General features: G+C 41.2%; 1 non-coding gene and 1 pseudogene across 1 annotated transcript; both read right to left on the bottom strand.

Annotated features, from left to right (window-relative positions):
- Positions 1–16305, bottom strand: part of LOC112779656 (4,5-DOPA dioxygenase extradiol-like) — a 181168-nt pseudogene that overhangs the window by 146163 nt on the left and 18700 nt on the right.
- On the bottom strand, positions 6672–6778 carry LOC112781342 (small nucleolar RNA R71). Its single transcript, XR_003192124.1, has one exon. It is a non-coding gene; the product is annotated as a small nucleolar RNA R71 (small nucleolar RNA).

Genomic DNA, 16305 nt, shown 5'->3' with positions numbered 1-16305 from the left:
AGAGCTCAAGGACATCATTGGTTCCTCAAGGAGAAAATGCCACCATCACTAAGGTGGACTCATTCCTTGTTCTTACATTCTCTGTTTTTTGTTTTCTTTATGTTAAGTGCTTATCCATGTTTATGTCTTATTACATGATCATTAGTATTTAGTAACTCTGTCTTAAAGTTATGAATGTCCTATGAATCCATCACCTCTCTTAAATGAAAAATGTTTTAATTCAAAAGAACAAGAAGTACATGAGTTTCGAATTTATCCTTGAACTTTGTTTAATTATATTGATGTGGTGACAATGCTTCTTGTTTTCTGAATGAATGCTTGAACAGTGCATATGTCTTTTGAAGTTGTTGTTTAAGAATGTTAAATATGTTGGCTCTTGAAAGAATGATGACAAGGAGACATGTTATTTGATAATCTGAAAAATCATAAAAATGATTCTTGAAGCAAGAAAAAGCAGTGAATACAAATAGCTTGCAGAGAAAAAAAGAAAAACTTGGCGAAAAAAAATAGAAATAGAAAAAGCAAGCAGAAAAAGCCAAAAGCTCTTAAAACCAAGAGGCAAGAGCAAAAAGCCAATAACCCTTTAAAACCAAAAGGCAAGGGTAATAAAAAGGATCCCAAGGCTTTGAGCATCAGTGGATAGGAGATCCTAAAGGAATAAAATCCTGGCCTAAGCGGCTAAACCAAGCTGTCCCTAACCATGTGCTTGTGGCGTGAAGATGTCAAGTGAAAACTTGAGACTGAGCGGTTAAAGTCAAGGTCCAAAGCAAAACAAAAGAGTGTGATTAAGAACCTTGGACACCTCTAATTGGGGACTTTAGCAAAGTTGAGTCACAATCTGAAAAGGTTCACCCAATTATGTGTCTGTGGCATTTATGTATCCGGTGGTAATACTGGAAAACAAAGAGCTTAGGGCAACGGCCAAGACTCATAAAGTATCTGTGTTCAAGAATCAACATACTGAACTAGAAGAATCAATAGCACTATCTGAACTCTGAGTTCCTATAGATGCCAATCATTCTGAACCTCAATGGACAAAGTGAGATGCCAAAACTATTCAAGAGGCAAAAAGCTACAAGTTCCGCTCATCTGATTGGAGCTATGTTTCATTGATAGTTTGGAATTTATAGTATATTCTCTTCTTTTTATCCTATTTGATTTTCAGTTGCTTGGGGACAAGCAACAAGTTAAGTTTGGTGTTGTGATGAGCGGATAATTTATACGCTTTTTGGCATTGTTTTTAGTATGTTTTTAGTAGGATCTAGTTACTTTTAGGGATGTTTTTATTAGTTTTTATGTTAAATTCACATTTCTGGACTTTACTATGAGTTTGTGTGTTTTTTTTGTGATTTCAGGTATTTTCTGGCTGAAATTGAGGGACTTGAGCAAAAATCAGATTCAGAGGTTGAAGAAGGACTGCTGATGCTGTTGGATTCTGACCTCCCTGCACTCAAAGTGGATTTTCTGGAGCTACAGAATTGAAAATGGCACACTTCCAATTGCGTTGGAAAGTAGACATCCAGGGCTTTCCAGCAATATATAATAGTCCATACTTTGATCGAGTTTAGGCGACGCAAAAGGGCATTGAACGCCAGTTCTATGCTGCAATCTAGAGTTAAACGCCAGAAACACGTCACAAGCCAGAGTTGAACGCCAGAAACACGTTACAAACTGGCGTTCAACTCCAAGAATGACCTATCCACGTGTAAACTTCAAGCTCAGCCTAAGCACACACCAAGTGGGCCCCGGAAGTGGATTTATGCATCAATTACTTACTTCTGTAAACCCTAGTAACTAGTTTAGTCTAAATAGGACTTTTTACTATTGTATTTTCATCTTATGATCTTTTGGAAGATCCTGGATTATATTTTTGATCCTGTGATCACGTTTTGGGGGCTGGCCTCTCGGCCATGCCTGAACCTTTCACTTATGTATTTTCAACGGTAGAGTTTCTACACTCCATAGATTAAGGTGTGGAGCTCTACTGTTCCTCATGAATTAATGCAAAGTACTACTGTTTCTCTATTCAATTCAACTTATTCCGCTTCTAAGATATCCATTCGCACCCAAGAACATGATGAATGTGATGATTATGTGACGCTCATCATCATTCTCACTTATGAACGCGTGCCTGACAAACACTTCCGTTCTACATGCAACCAAGCTAGAATGAATATCTCTTAGATATCTAATACAGGGGACTGAGTCCGAGTTATTAGTATCTTCGTGGTATAAGTTAGAACCCATGGAAGTCCATTCCTGAGATTCGGAAAGTCTAAACCTTGTCTGTGGTATTCCGAGTAGGATCTGGGAAGGGATGGCTGTGACGAACTTCAAACTCGCGAGTGCTAGGCGTAGTGACAGACGCAAAAGGAGGGTGAATCCTATTCTAATATGATCGAAAACCTCAGATGATTAGCCATGCCGTGACAGAGCATTTGAACCTTTTTCACAAGAGGATGGGATGTAGCCATTGACAACGGTGATGCCCTTACATAAAGCTTTCCATGGAAAGGAGTAAGACTGATTGGATGAAGACAGCGGGAAAGCAAAGACTCAGAGGAACGAAAGCATCTCCATACGCTTATCTGAAATTCTCACCAATGATATACATAAGTATTTCTATCTTTATTTTCTGTTTATTTATTATTATCATTCAAAAACTCCATAACCATTTGATATCCGCCTGACTGAGATTTACAAGGTGACCATAGCTTGCTTCATACCAACAAACTCCGTGGGATCGACCCTTACTCACGTAAGGTTTTATTACTTGGACGACCAGTGCACTTGCTGGTTAGTTGTGCGAAGTTGTGAAGTTATGCTTGGACCATGGTACTGTGCACACGTTTTTGGAGCCATTACCAGGGAGAGAACGAACAACAAATTTTACAACCTCAGAGTAACAATTTCACATACCAGACACGTGCGCGTGGGTGATTTTGTGCCTCTAGCACAGTTCCAGCGCAAGGGCAGCACAACTCTCGGATTAGCACGCCATTTACGCCGATTGCAATACCCACGCGTGCGTGTGCTTGACGCGTACGGTGGTATTCCCAGGTTGCAGGTGACGCGCATGCATCCTATAGGCATTTGCATGGGTCAAATTATGCTTTTTATTTTTGCACACCAGCCGCACGATTCCATCACAACTTTCTGTTCGTTGGATGGGGGAGCGAAATTGCTATCGACGCCCACGCGTGGCCTGCGCGCACGCGTGGTTTGCCCCCTTTTTTTTATGCAGAATGTAGAATGCAGAAAGTATGAATGAACATTGATAAAAATAAAATAGAATAAAACTAAGAATAAAATTGAAAGATCATACCATGGTGGGTTGTCTCCCACCTAGCACTTTTAGTTATTGTCCTTAAGTTGGACATTTGGTGAGCACGTTGTCATGGTGGCTTGTGCTTGAACTCATCCAGGAATCCTGATGCCAGGGCATTTTGGCCAGTTTCACTGACCTTTTCTTTACTGTTTTTAGGGTAGTTTCATGCATTTTCTTAGAAAATAAGCTCTTTTTGGGTAGATATTCACTTACATCTTGATTCAAGCATACATTGTGCACTTTACATGATTTCATGAGGATTTTGCATGAATTTAATGACAAATTGGATGTTGCATTTCCCATGACTTGGATTAGAACTTTGATGCACTTTATTGCTTGATTTCAGGACAAAAGAAGCAAGGAAGAACCACGTTAGCAGCCATGTTAATCTAACTAACGTGACCTCTAACGTGGAATGAGAGCTAATTTGTAAAGTTAATGAGAAAAGTAATCACCAATAACGCCCTCGAAGCCATCATAGCCCACGTTAAGAGTCACGTTAACTTAACGTGAACTCTAACGTGGAAGAAGACAATAAGGCCAACGTTAGTGACACTCCCCTTTGTCACTAACGTTGGATCAAGCTCATAATTGGCCACGTTAGTTGCCACGTTAACTTAGTTAACGTGGCTTCTAACGTTAAGAAGCAAAAGGGAAGCCAACGTTAGTGACATTCACCTTTGTCACTAACGTTGGCCAAGCTTCCATAAGCCACGTTAACTCCCACGTTAACTTAGTTAACGTGGAAGCTAACGTGGAGAGAGCAATTGGTCGTCAACGTTAGTGACACTTACCTTTGTCACTAACGTTGGGGTGAACCACCAAGAGCCACCATGAGCAAAATTAACTCCCACGTTAACTTAGTTAACGTGGAAGCTAACGTGGATAAAGAGGTAATGAGCCAACGTTAGTGACACTCACCTTTGTCACTAATGTTGGAGATGGCTAGCATAACTACGTTAGAAGCCACGTTAACTTAGTTAACGTGGACTCTAACGTGAGAAAGAGGGGCACATTGGAACGTTAGTGACAAAGGTAAGTGTCACTAACGTTCTCGAAGGATTGGCAAGCTTACGTTAAGAGCCACGTTAACTAAGTTAACGTGGACTCTAACGTAGGGAAGAGGGAGGCTTATCAACGTTATTGGGAAAGGTAAGTCCCAATAACGTGTGCGAAGGACCAAGAGCCAACGTTAGTGGCAACGTTTGTGCCACTAACGTTGAGGTTAACGTGGCTCATACTTGGGTGAGCAACGTTAGTGAAAAAGGTGATTGTCACTAACGTTCTCAAACCCACACTTTCACTTAACGTTAACACCACTAACGTCCTGAGCTAAAAGTCCCTACCTACTTTCTCTCTGCAAGCAAAGCTAAGCCCAATGATGAAGATAACTGCTTCAAACTCAGGATCCAAAGGCCCATACCCAAGACTTGAAGAGCCAACTAGAAGATCAGAAGAGTAGTATATATAGGAGTAGCTTTGAATTAGTTGAGAGGGTCGGAAACTATAGGGAGCCTTTGGCCTAGAATTACTCTATGTATTTTACTTTCTCTGCACTTCTAGTTTACTTTCAGCATGTATTCTCCATCTTTGTTTTCATTTTCCAGAGCTATGAACAACTAAACCCCTTTCATTGGGTTAAGGAGCTCTGTTGTAATTTGATGGATCAATTTTAGTTTTCATTCTCCTTCTTCTATCTTTTCTCTTGATTTTACTAGAAAGCTTTCGATCTTCATCCAATTGGGTAGTTATCTTGGAAAAGAAGCTATTCATACTTGGATCTCTTCTGAACCTTGAAAGAGGAATAAAGGGATCATGCTAGAAATGCTTTCTCATGCTGGACCAAATTGAGTGTGGATGGATATGTGACTATAATCCTTCCAACACTTGATTTGGGAAATGCATGTGGTATAATCAGTTACCATACTTCATCCCTTCTCATGAGCAATTGACCAAGGAATTGGCTATTGATCAAGATTTGAGAGATTGAATTACAATGAATTGATTGTAATTCGATCACTTAAGATTGCCAAAGAGATCAATGAATGCATTGATTGAGGAAGAGATGAAAATGAACTTGATCCGGAGAATGCAACATCTCCTTAGCCCAATGAACCCCCCATTTCTGATCTTACCCATTCTCTTTAATTTCTGCCATTTACTTTTATGAGCAATTACCCCATTCCCATTTAAGATTCTGTAATTTACTTTCCGCCATTTACATTCAGCTCTTTATTTCCAGCATTTACTGTTTCTGCCATTTACTTTCCCGCCATTTAATTTTCTGCAATTCTCAACTCAAATTCTGATTCGTTCAACTAGAACATTCCTCTAATTAAAGTTGCTTGATCAATCAATCTTTGTGGGATTCGACCTCACTCTATTGTGAGTTTTTACTTGACGACGAATTCGGTACACTTGCCGAAGGAAATTTGTTGCAAGACAAGTTTTCCGCGTATCAAGTTTATGGCGCCGTTGCCGGGGATTGATTTTGAATCAACAATGATTAAATTGGAGGATAACTAGATTGAGCATTTTTAGTTTGTTTGATTTAATTTTCTGTTTGAGTAATTTACTTTCAGTTTTAGTTAATTTCTCTCCCTCCCCCTACTTTTTTGTTTTTTTTTTTTTTGTTATTTACAATTCAGTTCACTGACCCACTAACTGTTTGATATATTGCATCACTCACACTAACAGTAATTCTAACAGAAATACTTCCTGCATCTATTTTCCTTGCTTGTGCTTTGTTGGTTGTATGACAGGGAGAAGAAGCAGGGCTTCAACTTCCTTTGATTCAGAACCTGAGAGAACCTTCCTTAGATTAAGGAGGGAAGCAAGAGAAAAACGAGTAGTGGGTGCCGAGGAAGAGGAGGAATACTTTGAACCAAACATGGAAGAAAACATGGAAAACCATCATGAAGAAGAGGCTCACAACCATGGCAGAGAAGGTCGAGCAAATCATGCTGGGGAGGAGAGAAGAGTTTTAGGCTCTTACATCAATCCAAACCCAGGAAACTGTGGAAGTAGCATTCAAAAGCCGACCATCCATGCCAATAATTTTGAACTAAAACCGCAGCTCATCACCCTTGTTCAGAACAACTGTTCATTCGGAGGAGGAGTCCAAGAAGACCCCAATCAACATCTAACCACCTTCCTGAGGATATGTGACACGGTGAAGTCTAATGGTGTTCATCCTGACGCCTATAGACTGCTCTTATTTCCATTCTCACTCAAGGATAAGGCAGCCAAGTGGCTGGAGTCTTTTCCGAAGGAGAGTTTGACAACTTGGGAAGATGTGGTGAACAAATTTTTAGCCAGATTCTATCCTCCCCAAAGAATTAACAGGCTGAGAGCTGAGGTCCAAACTTTCAGGCAACAAGATGGTGAGACTCTATATGAAGCATGGGAGAGGTTTAAGGACCTGACAAGGAGGTGTCCACCAGATATGTTCAATGAATGGGTGCAGCTACACATTTTCTATGAAGGCCTTTCTTATGAATCAAAGAAAGCAGTAGACCACTCATCCGGGGGATCTCTAAACAAGAAGAAGACCATTGAGGAGGCCATAGATGTCATTGAAACTGTAGCAGAAAATGACTATTTCTATGCTTCTGAAAGAGGTAACACTAGAGGAGTGATGGAGCTAAACAATGTAGATGCTCTGCTGGCCCAAAATAAGCTCATTACCAAGCAGCTGGCTGACCTCACCAAGAAGATGGAGAGGAACCAAGTAGTAGCAATCACCACTTCATCAGCAACCCAAGAAGGAGTGAATGAAGAAGCAGAGGGTAGTCAGGAGCAAGCCAACTACATTGGGAATTCACCTAGGCAAAACCATGATCCATACTCCAAGACCTACAACCCTGGTTGGAGGAATCACCCAAACTTTGGGTGAAGAAATCAACAAGATCAAGGCCAAGATCGGAGACATCACAACCCCAACAACAATGCAGCTCACCAACAATTCACACAGAGAACATATCAACACCACCATGACAACACCTCTCCATATCCATATCAAAACCAAAATAACATTTCTCATCCTTCCACTTCTAATCCCAATCACCCATCATTTGATGACAGACTCTCAAGGATTGAGAATCTACTTGAAGGCATAGGCAAAGAGATTCAAGACAACAAAGCGTTCAAGGAGGAAGTGCGAGCAAATTTTAAGAACCAGGGAGACACCATCAAGAGGTTGAAATCTCAAGTAGGGTATCTCTCTGAGCAGATTCCCAAACCTACAGATGGATTCCCAAGTGACACGGAAAAAAATCCGAGAGGAGAAACAAAGAAAGTAAGATGGGAAGATTGCAAGATGGTCACTATAAGTGATAAGGAGACTGAGGACAAGCCAAACAAGTCGTCAGAACAACCTGGAGATACCTCAGCAGAGGAGAAGGAAAAAGATCACCAAGAACCAAAAATCTCACAACAAGAGCTGCTGAGACTCTATGCACCCTTTCCCCAAATACTCAATGGTGCTGTGGAGAAGAGAATATACTCAAGATTTCTTGACTTGTTTGCATCTCTGCATGTAAACATACCATTCGTCAAGACCATCCAACAAATGCCTGCATACATCAAGTATATGAAGGAACTGCTTCCCAGGAAAAGCTCACTCAAGGGAGGCCAAACTATAGTGATGAACAAGGAGTGCAGCGCCCCCATTCAACCAGAGTTGCCTACAAAAAGAAAGGACCCAGGGAGTTTTCACAAACCCTGTGCCATAGGAGAAACAATGTTTGATAGAGCACTCTACGATTTGGGAGCAAGCATCAACTTAATGCCCTTGGCCCTTGTGAAGAGGCTACATATCAATGAGATAATGTCCACAGATGTAGTCATCAGGCTGGCTGACAAAACTCAAAAACAAGCAATAGGAGTGGTGGAAAATGTGTTGGTAAAGGTTGGGAAATACTTCCTCCCAGCAGACTTTGTCATATTGGACATGGAAGAGAGTTACACTCACCCAATCATATTGGGAAGACCATTCCTAGCTACAGCCAGAGCATTCATAGACGTGGAGCGAGGGGAGCTAATTTTGAGGATCCATGATGAATAGCTCGCCTTCACTGTTTTCAAACACTCACAAGAAGCAGATCAAGAGAACAAGGAACTAAGGAAGGATCACAGTGAGATACTGAAGGAAGAGATGAGTATTGAAGAACAACAAGCTCATCCGAAAACTCCCTTGGTTGATGGACAAGGAAACAAGCAACTGTCACAGCTCAAGGAAAAGCTGGAGGAACCTAAACCACCAGAGGCATGTGAAGACAACATCAAAATTCCTTTAGAAGAAGAGGCCGCAAAGAGTAAGACAACATCACAAGGAACAAAGAAGAAGGTACCAAGGAGGTGGAGGAACAAAAAGATCCCTACAGAGGACTTCTCTCCAGGGGATAAAGTGATCTCAGCTTACTTCCCAGATATCCCCCCTGATCTCCCCACTGTGCCATCTCAGCTACCTAAGGTCTTCGCTATCAACAGAGTTCTCTCCTTGGAACATGTAGAGATCATTGATACAACTACTGGATATAGGTCTACTGCCAGAGGAGAAGACTTGAAGCACTATCGACCTCCCTGATGAAGGCAAAACGTCAAGCTAGTGACTCTAAAGAAGCGCTTCATGGGAGGCAACCCATGTTTTATATGCTTTTAGAAAATAGTTAATAAGTCAATTTTTATGAATTCCAACCCAAACTTGACTAACACTTGGTGAAATCCTTGTTATGCAGTATATAGTGAAGAACAAGTTTGGTGTTCAAAGCATGCCAAGAAAGCATGAATGCAACTCAGAGCATGCTAGTCTTGGAGCTTTGAACAAAGACTTTTTCATCACAATGCTCCAAACTAAGTTTGGTGTCACCCAAGGTGCCACGAATATGCATATAAGGATGCACAGTTAGTTAGTTAGTTGGTATTCATGAATAAACAATCTAATTCTTTTTCTTTATTATTCTAGTTGTAAAGTTTAAATCTTTTTTTTATGATATTGATTTTTTTTATTTTATTTTTATAGGAAAAAGGAAAGGAGCATTGAAGAGGATTGATTGGACAATTAAATGAAGAAGGTTTGGACACCACAAAAGGAGGATACAACATACGTGCCCCAAAGGGGGATGTATTGGAAAATGTTGCCATGCAACATTGAAGAAAGGAGACCCTTGAAGACAACCAATAGCCTTCATAAAGATGAGGATCCTTGTGCTCATGCCCTGCAAAACCCCATCCGTCCATCCAACAACCTCCACATCAATCCATACCTTTCATCCCCTCATCATCTCCCTATATAAGTGAGTCCTAGTGCGTACTTACCCCTCACACTTGAATTCCCACTCTCCACACTTCACACTTCCGGCATCCAAAATTCCTTCATCACACCTCGTCCTAACCAACCATATTCCTCATCTATCCGTACCTTCCAATCTCCTCACACAGCAACTCAAGTTCATGGCATCATCAAGCTCCAAGAGGCAAAAGAGGAAGGAACCAATGGAGAGCATTCCTTTTGATGAGAAGAGATTCAAATCTGCGTTCCATGAATAAGAATTTGAGCGGATAAAGCTCAAAAAGATACTGCCCGAGTTAACCTTCCAAATCAATGAAGACGAGTGCCCACAGATTCGGGAGAAAATTGAACAAAGAGGGTGGCAAAGGCTCACGAATCCAGAGGGGAAGATCAATGCAAACCTCATCAAAGAGTTCTATGCAAATGTGGTTAGAGAAGACAAAACCAAGGCCCCAACCTTCAAAAGCTACGTAAGAGGAAAGGAGGTGGACTTCAGCCCAATGCTATAACAAGAACTCTTCACCTGAAATCACCACATTTTGATGAGCTCAGTTATCATGCAAGGATAAATAAAAGCCCTGACAATGATGAGCTCACAGAAATCATGACTGATATCTGTGTTATAGCAGCTGACTGGGAGAGGTATGCAGATGGGAGACCCCGATTCATCAAGAGGGGAGACCTTAGCCCAGAGGCCAAGGGATGGTTTGAACTCATAAGGATGTCTATCCTCCCAGCTGCAAATAATTCAGAGGTCAATATCAATCGAGCGACTATGGTATATTGCCTAGTACAGGGTGGAGAAATCAATGTGCATGAACTCATAGCTGAGAGGATTCAAGAGTCAGCTGAGAAGGTTGATCCGGGTGCCAGGCTTTGGTACCCCAGCACTATTCTCAGATTGTGTACAAGAGCCAAGGTAGTCTTCGAGGATAGCAATCCAGACTGGGTGAATCCTGGGAGGCTAGTTACGCTCCAGCGTCTGATCTATACTACTCCCACCCAACAACAAAGAAGACCCCAAATAGGAAAGCAAAAAGCGAAAGAAGGAGCTCATCAAGAGGAATCTCATCGGGAAGAATATCAACAAAAAGAACATCATGACCCAACCAACTTGAATATGAATCACCTTCTAAGAGCCATTAAAGATTTGGAGATGAGACATATGGAAGGACAAGAGCAAATACTAAACCTTCAGTCCAACTGGATGAGCCAACAAGAAGAGTGGCAGAAACAACAAATGGAACAGCAACAGGAACACTACTCCCAGCTCACTCAAGCCATCCACCAAGTTACTGAGAGGCAAGAACGTCAAGATAAGCACTTGCAAAAACTCAATCAGCGGCAAATAGCTCAGATGAAAGCATTCAATGAGTTCACTGTGCTTAATGAAGGACGGTAACTACATAGGGAGGAGTTCAACGTAAACACTCAAGCCAAGTTGAACTACATGTCTAGTCATATGCATCATCTACACTATGCTATCCCTACATATGATGAGGTTCAAAAAGATTTTGTAGAACAAGAAGAAAGGAAAGTGAAACAGCAGAAGGAAACACTAAAGAAGAAGATGAAAGATGGTGGTTTCTGGAAGAAGTTGATTGGAAAGAGCAAAGGGAGTGGGAGTACGAGCACTCAAGAGGGACACAAAGAGGACAAGCAAGGAGGAGAGCATGGGCAACCACATGAGTAAAAGGTAGTGGAGTTCCTTCTTTGGTCCATCTTTTTCTATGCTTTGAATAAGGAAGATCTTGTATGAGATAGAACATGCTTCCATGTTAGTTTGAACCTTTTTCAATTCTGTCTTTTAAACTTTTTGTTGATTAGGGCTGTGTTTGCTAGTCTGAATGTCATTACTGCATCATTTCCTTACTTATTTGTATGCTTGTCCTTTTGAATCAAATGAAAAGAGAATGAGTGTTTTATAAAAGACCAGAGTGGAGTTCATACTATGGAGTAAGTTCCTGAGTTTGTGGTGTGGTCATAAGTTAGCTAAGTTGGTTCAACCACAAGGTGGGAAGACAACTATCTGTCATGAATACTATGCTTTGAACGCACCCCATAAGACTAGCTAAATAACAAGATCCTAATAAGAAAAAGGGAAAGAACAATCAAAGTTGAAGAATAAAAGAAAAATAGCAAGAAAAGAGGCTAGGCACCAAGGGTTTGAGTCTTGAGGGATGTGTCTGTGGTGTTCCTGAACCAAGGATCTGCTTGGATTACTAAGCTCTCAGGGGTGCTTTATCACTTGGTAACTTGGGTTAACTAACCCGGGATTATCAGCTGAAAGTCCACTATCAAGAGCAATCTTTGCTACAGAACATTTAGTAACCCAAAGAGGTGCTGGACACCAAGACCTCAAGGAAAGAAAATAAACAAACCATGTGCCTGTGGTGTGTATGTATGGGGGAGAGACTTGAGGAAGTAAGTCCTTAGGGGTGCTTCAACACCTAGCACCTTGAACCAACGGGTTCGGGAGTGTTGGCTGAAAGCTTATTTTAAAGAGTTGCCTCCTTACAGAGCACTTAGCCTAAGAACACAAATAAGCCCTGAAATGACAACAAAAGGATCACTGAATAAAAGTCTCATGGGATGCAATCACAGTGAGTATTCTAGGACATGATAAAGGTCTGAAAGCCAGTGAAGGAATGAACCTAAGTTGCTATGCATGAAACCACCATAAAACCAGAAACATGACTTCCACAAAAATGACTCATTTCTCTTGGGATTCCATTCATCATTCTCTTGTTCCAATACTTGCTTAGGGACAAGCAAGCTTTAAGTTTGGTGTTGTGATGCCAGCGCATTTTGGCCAGTTTCACTGACCTTTTCTTTACTATTTTTAGGGTAGTTTCAAGCATTTTCTTAGAAAATAAGCTCTTTTTGGGTAGATATTCACTTACATCTTGATTCAAGCATACATTGTGCACTTTACATGATTTCATGAGGATTTTGTATGAATTTAATGACAAATTGGATGTTGTATTTCCCATGACTTGGATTAGAACTTTGATGCACTTTATTGCTTGATTTCAGGACAAAAGAAGCAAGGAAGAACCACGTTAGCAGCCACGTTAATCTAACTAACGTGACCTCTAACATGGAATGGGAGCTAACTTGCAAAGTTAATGAGAAAAGTAATCGCCAATAACGCCCTCGAAGCCATCATAGCCCACGTTAAGAGTCACGTTAACTTACTTAACGTGAACTCTAACGTGGAAGAAGACAATAAGGCCAACGTTAGTGACACTCCCTTTTGTCACTAACGTTGGACCAAGCTCATAATTGGCCACGTTAGTTGCCACGTTAACTTAGTTAACGTGGCTTCTAACGTTAAGAAGCAAAAGGGAAGCCAACGTTAGTAACATTCACCTTTGTCACTAACGTTGGCCAAGCTTCCATAAGCCATGTTAACTCCCACGTTAACTTAGTTAACGTGGAAGCTAACGTGGAGAGAGCAATTGGTCGTCAACGTTAGTGACACTTACCTTTGTCACTAACGTTGGGGTGAACCACCAAGAGCCACCATGAGCAACGTTAACTCCCACGTTAACTTAGTTAACGTGAAAGCTAACGTGGATAAAGAGGTAATGAGCCAACGTGAGTGACACTCACCTTTGTCACTGACGTTGGAGATGGCTAGCATGACTACGTTAGAAGCCACGTTAACTTAGTTAACGTCGACTCTAACGTGAGAAAGAGGGGCACATTGGAACGTTAGTGACAAAGGTAAGTGTCACTAATGTTCTCAAAGGATTGGCAAGCTTACGTTAAGAGCCACGTTAACTAAGTTAACGTGGACTCTAACGTAGGGAAGAGGGAGGCTTATCAACGTTATTGGGAAAGGTAAGTCCCAATAATGTGTGCGAAGGACCAAGAGGCAACATTAGTGGCAACGTTTGTGCCACTAACGTTGAGGTTAACGTGGCTCATACTTGGGTGAGCAACGTTAGTGAAAAAGGTGATTGTCACTAACGTTCTCAAACCCACACTTTCACTTAACGTTAACACCACTAACGTCCTGAGCTAAAAGTCCCTGCCTACTTTCTCTCTGCAAGCAAAGCTAAGCCCAATGATGAAGATAACTGCTTCAAACTCAGGATCCAAAGGCCCATACCCAAGACTTGAAGAGCCAACTAGATGATCAGAAGAGTAGTATATATGGGAGTAGCTTTGAATTAGTTGAGAGGGTCGGAAACTATAGGGAGCCTTTGGCCTAGAATCACTCTCTGTATTTTACTTTCTCTGCACTTCTAGTTTACTTTCAGCATGTATTCTCCATCTTTGTTTTCATTTTCTACAGCTATGAACAACTAAACCCCTTTCATTGGGTTAGGGAGCTCTGTTGTAATTTGATGGATCAATTTTAGTTTTCATTCTCCTTCTTCTATCTTTTCTCTTGATTTTACTAGAAAGCTTTCGATCTTCATCCAATTGGGTAGTTATCTTGCAAAAGAAGCTATTCATACTTGGATCTCTTCTGAACCTTGAAAGAGGAATGAAGGGATCATGCTAGAAATGCTTTCTCATGCTGGACCAAATTGGGTGTGGATGGATATGTGACTATAATCCTTCCAACACTTGATTTGGGAAATGCATGTGGTATAATCAGTGACCATACTTCATCTCTTCTCATGAGCAATTGACCAAGGAATTGGCTATTGATCAAGATTTGAGAGATTGAATTACAATTCCTTGTAATTCGATCACTTAAGATTGCCAAGGAGATCAATGAATGCATTGATTGAGGAAGAGATGAAAATGAACTTGATCCGGAGAATACAACATCTCCTGAGCCCAATGAACCCCCCATTTCTGATCTTACCCATTCTCTTTAATTTCTGCCATTTACTTTTATGAGCAATTACCCATTCCCATTTAAGATTCTGCAATTTACTTTCTGCCATTTACATTCAGCTCTTTATTTCTAGCATTTACTGTTTCTGCCATTTACTTTCCCGCCATTTAATTTTCTGCAATTCTCAACTCAAATTCTGATTCGTTCAACTAGAACATTCCTCTAATTAAAGTTGCTTGATCAATCAATCTCTGTGGGATTCGACCTCACTCTATTGTGAGTTTTTACTTGACGACGAATTCGGTACACTTGCCGAAGGAAATTTGTTGCAAGACAAGTTTTCTGCGTATCAAATCCCACCAGTGCTTGCAAGTCCAATAGCTTTTGGGATCCCAAACTAGGCGCAGAAATTCTTCAAGTAAGTTAAAGAAAGTGACAAAGCCCCAAGAGTGTTGATTGTTGGAATGAATTCCGGGGTCCCAAACCTTGCTTTTGCACCCGTTTTCTTGTTGATCATCATTTTTCCACTTGGGTGGTGAGCAATCGGAATTCTCACTGAGACATCTAAACATCCTCCTAGACCCATTCAATTGAGACTTATACCAACCATGGCACTTAGACCTTGAACATCCAACTATAACGAACCTAGGATTGTATTGCCAACCATTAACTATCCCCTTTTTGCTCTTAAAACCACAAAGAGCTATAAGTTGTCCATCCGTCTCAAGCAGACCATATTCAAGTGGAAAGGTAAAGTTCAAGGATAAGGAGTTAACCCACTTGAATGTTGTGTTGGATGGCAATGGCTTGGGGAGAGATGTTTTTAATGATCTTGCAAGCTCCACTCCCTTGTCTTCTTCCTTGACAACTTCCACGTCTTTGCAAGCTTCTTTAATTTCAACCTCTTCCTCTTGGTAGCTCTTTGCCAATTCAATCTCTTCTTCATTGCTTACCAAGGGCATGGGAGGTTGTGCCTCTTCTTCTTTAATCTCCGTCTCTTGATCAACCTCTTCAAAGTCTTCAACCATGATATGCCTTGGAGGTTGTACACCCTCCTCAACATCAAATTCAAACATCTTGGAAGGAGGCTCTATGACTTGACTTTCCCATGGAGGTTCCGCATCTCTTAAGTCTTCAACCACTTCCTCTTCTTTGATAATTTCGGCCTTCTCCACTTGCTCTAATACAAAATCAAACTCCTCCTTGATGTCGCTTAGTGTAGAGTTGTCTTCAATGATGGAGCTTCCCTCTTATCCAACCTTCACTAATTTGTCAACTGTCTCATCTTCAAGGGTCTCTCCTACCTCCACTCTTTGGGCCTCCTCTTGCTTTTTTTGAAGTATGAATTCGTGAAACCGATCCATTATGTCCCTAAGACGATCCCTTCTCTCTTGTTTCATGTCACTAGCATAATTAGGATCGTGTTGCTCTTGGATTGATGGATGTGGGTGCTCTTCCATGGAGGGTGGTGGTGTACTAAAGCTTGAGGGTTGAGTATTCGAGGTAGAGGATTGATCCATGCGGGATACAAAAGCTTGGATAGTAGAGATTAGACTAGTGAAAGCAGAGGTAAGTATGGTTTGAAGCTCTATTTGCCCTTGGCGAATAACATTAAGGGTGTTGTCATCCAGTGGAGGTTGGGGTAGATAGGAGGGTTCATTATTTTGGAGAAAGGGTTCATAATAGGAAGGTGGTTCTGGGTATGGTTCATATGGTTCGTATGGTGGTTTGTGTGGTGGATAAGGGTTGGGGTCATATGGAGGTGAATGGTTGTAGGTGGCTTGTGAGTATGGTGGTTCAAAGCTATGTTGAGGAGGTGGGTCATAAGCATATGGTGGGGCTTGTTGGTAACTACAAGGGGGTCCACCATAGCTATTAGATTGATAT

The sequence above is a fragment of the Arachis hypogaea genome, chromosome 19, assembly GCF_003086295.3.
Source record: "Arachis hypogaea cultivar Tifrunner chromosome 19, arahy.Tifrunner.gnm2.J5K5, whole genome shotgun sequence".
In the NCBI taxonomy this organism is placed as follows: Eukaryota; Viridiplantae; Streptophyta; class Magnoliopsida; order Fabales; family Fabaceae; genus Arachis; species Arachis hypogaea.
This window is presented reverse-complemented; position numbering and strand designations above follow the sequence as displayed.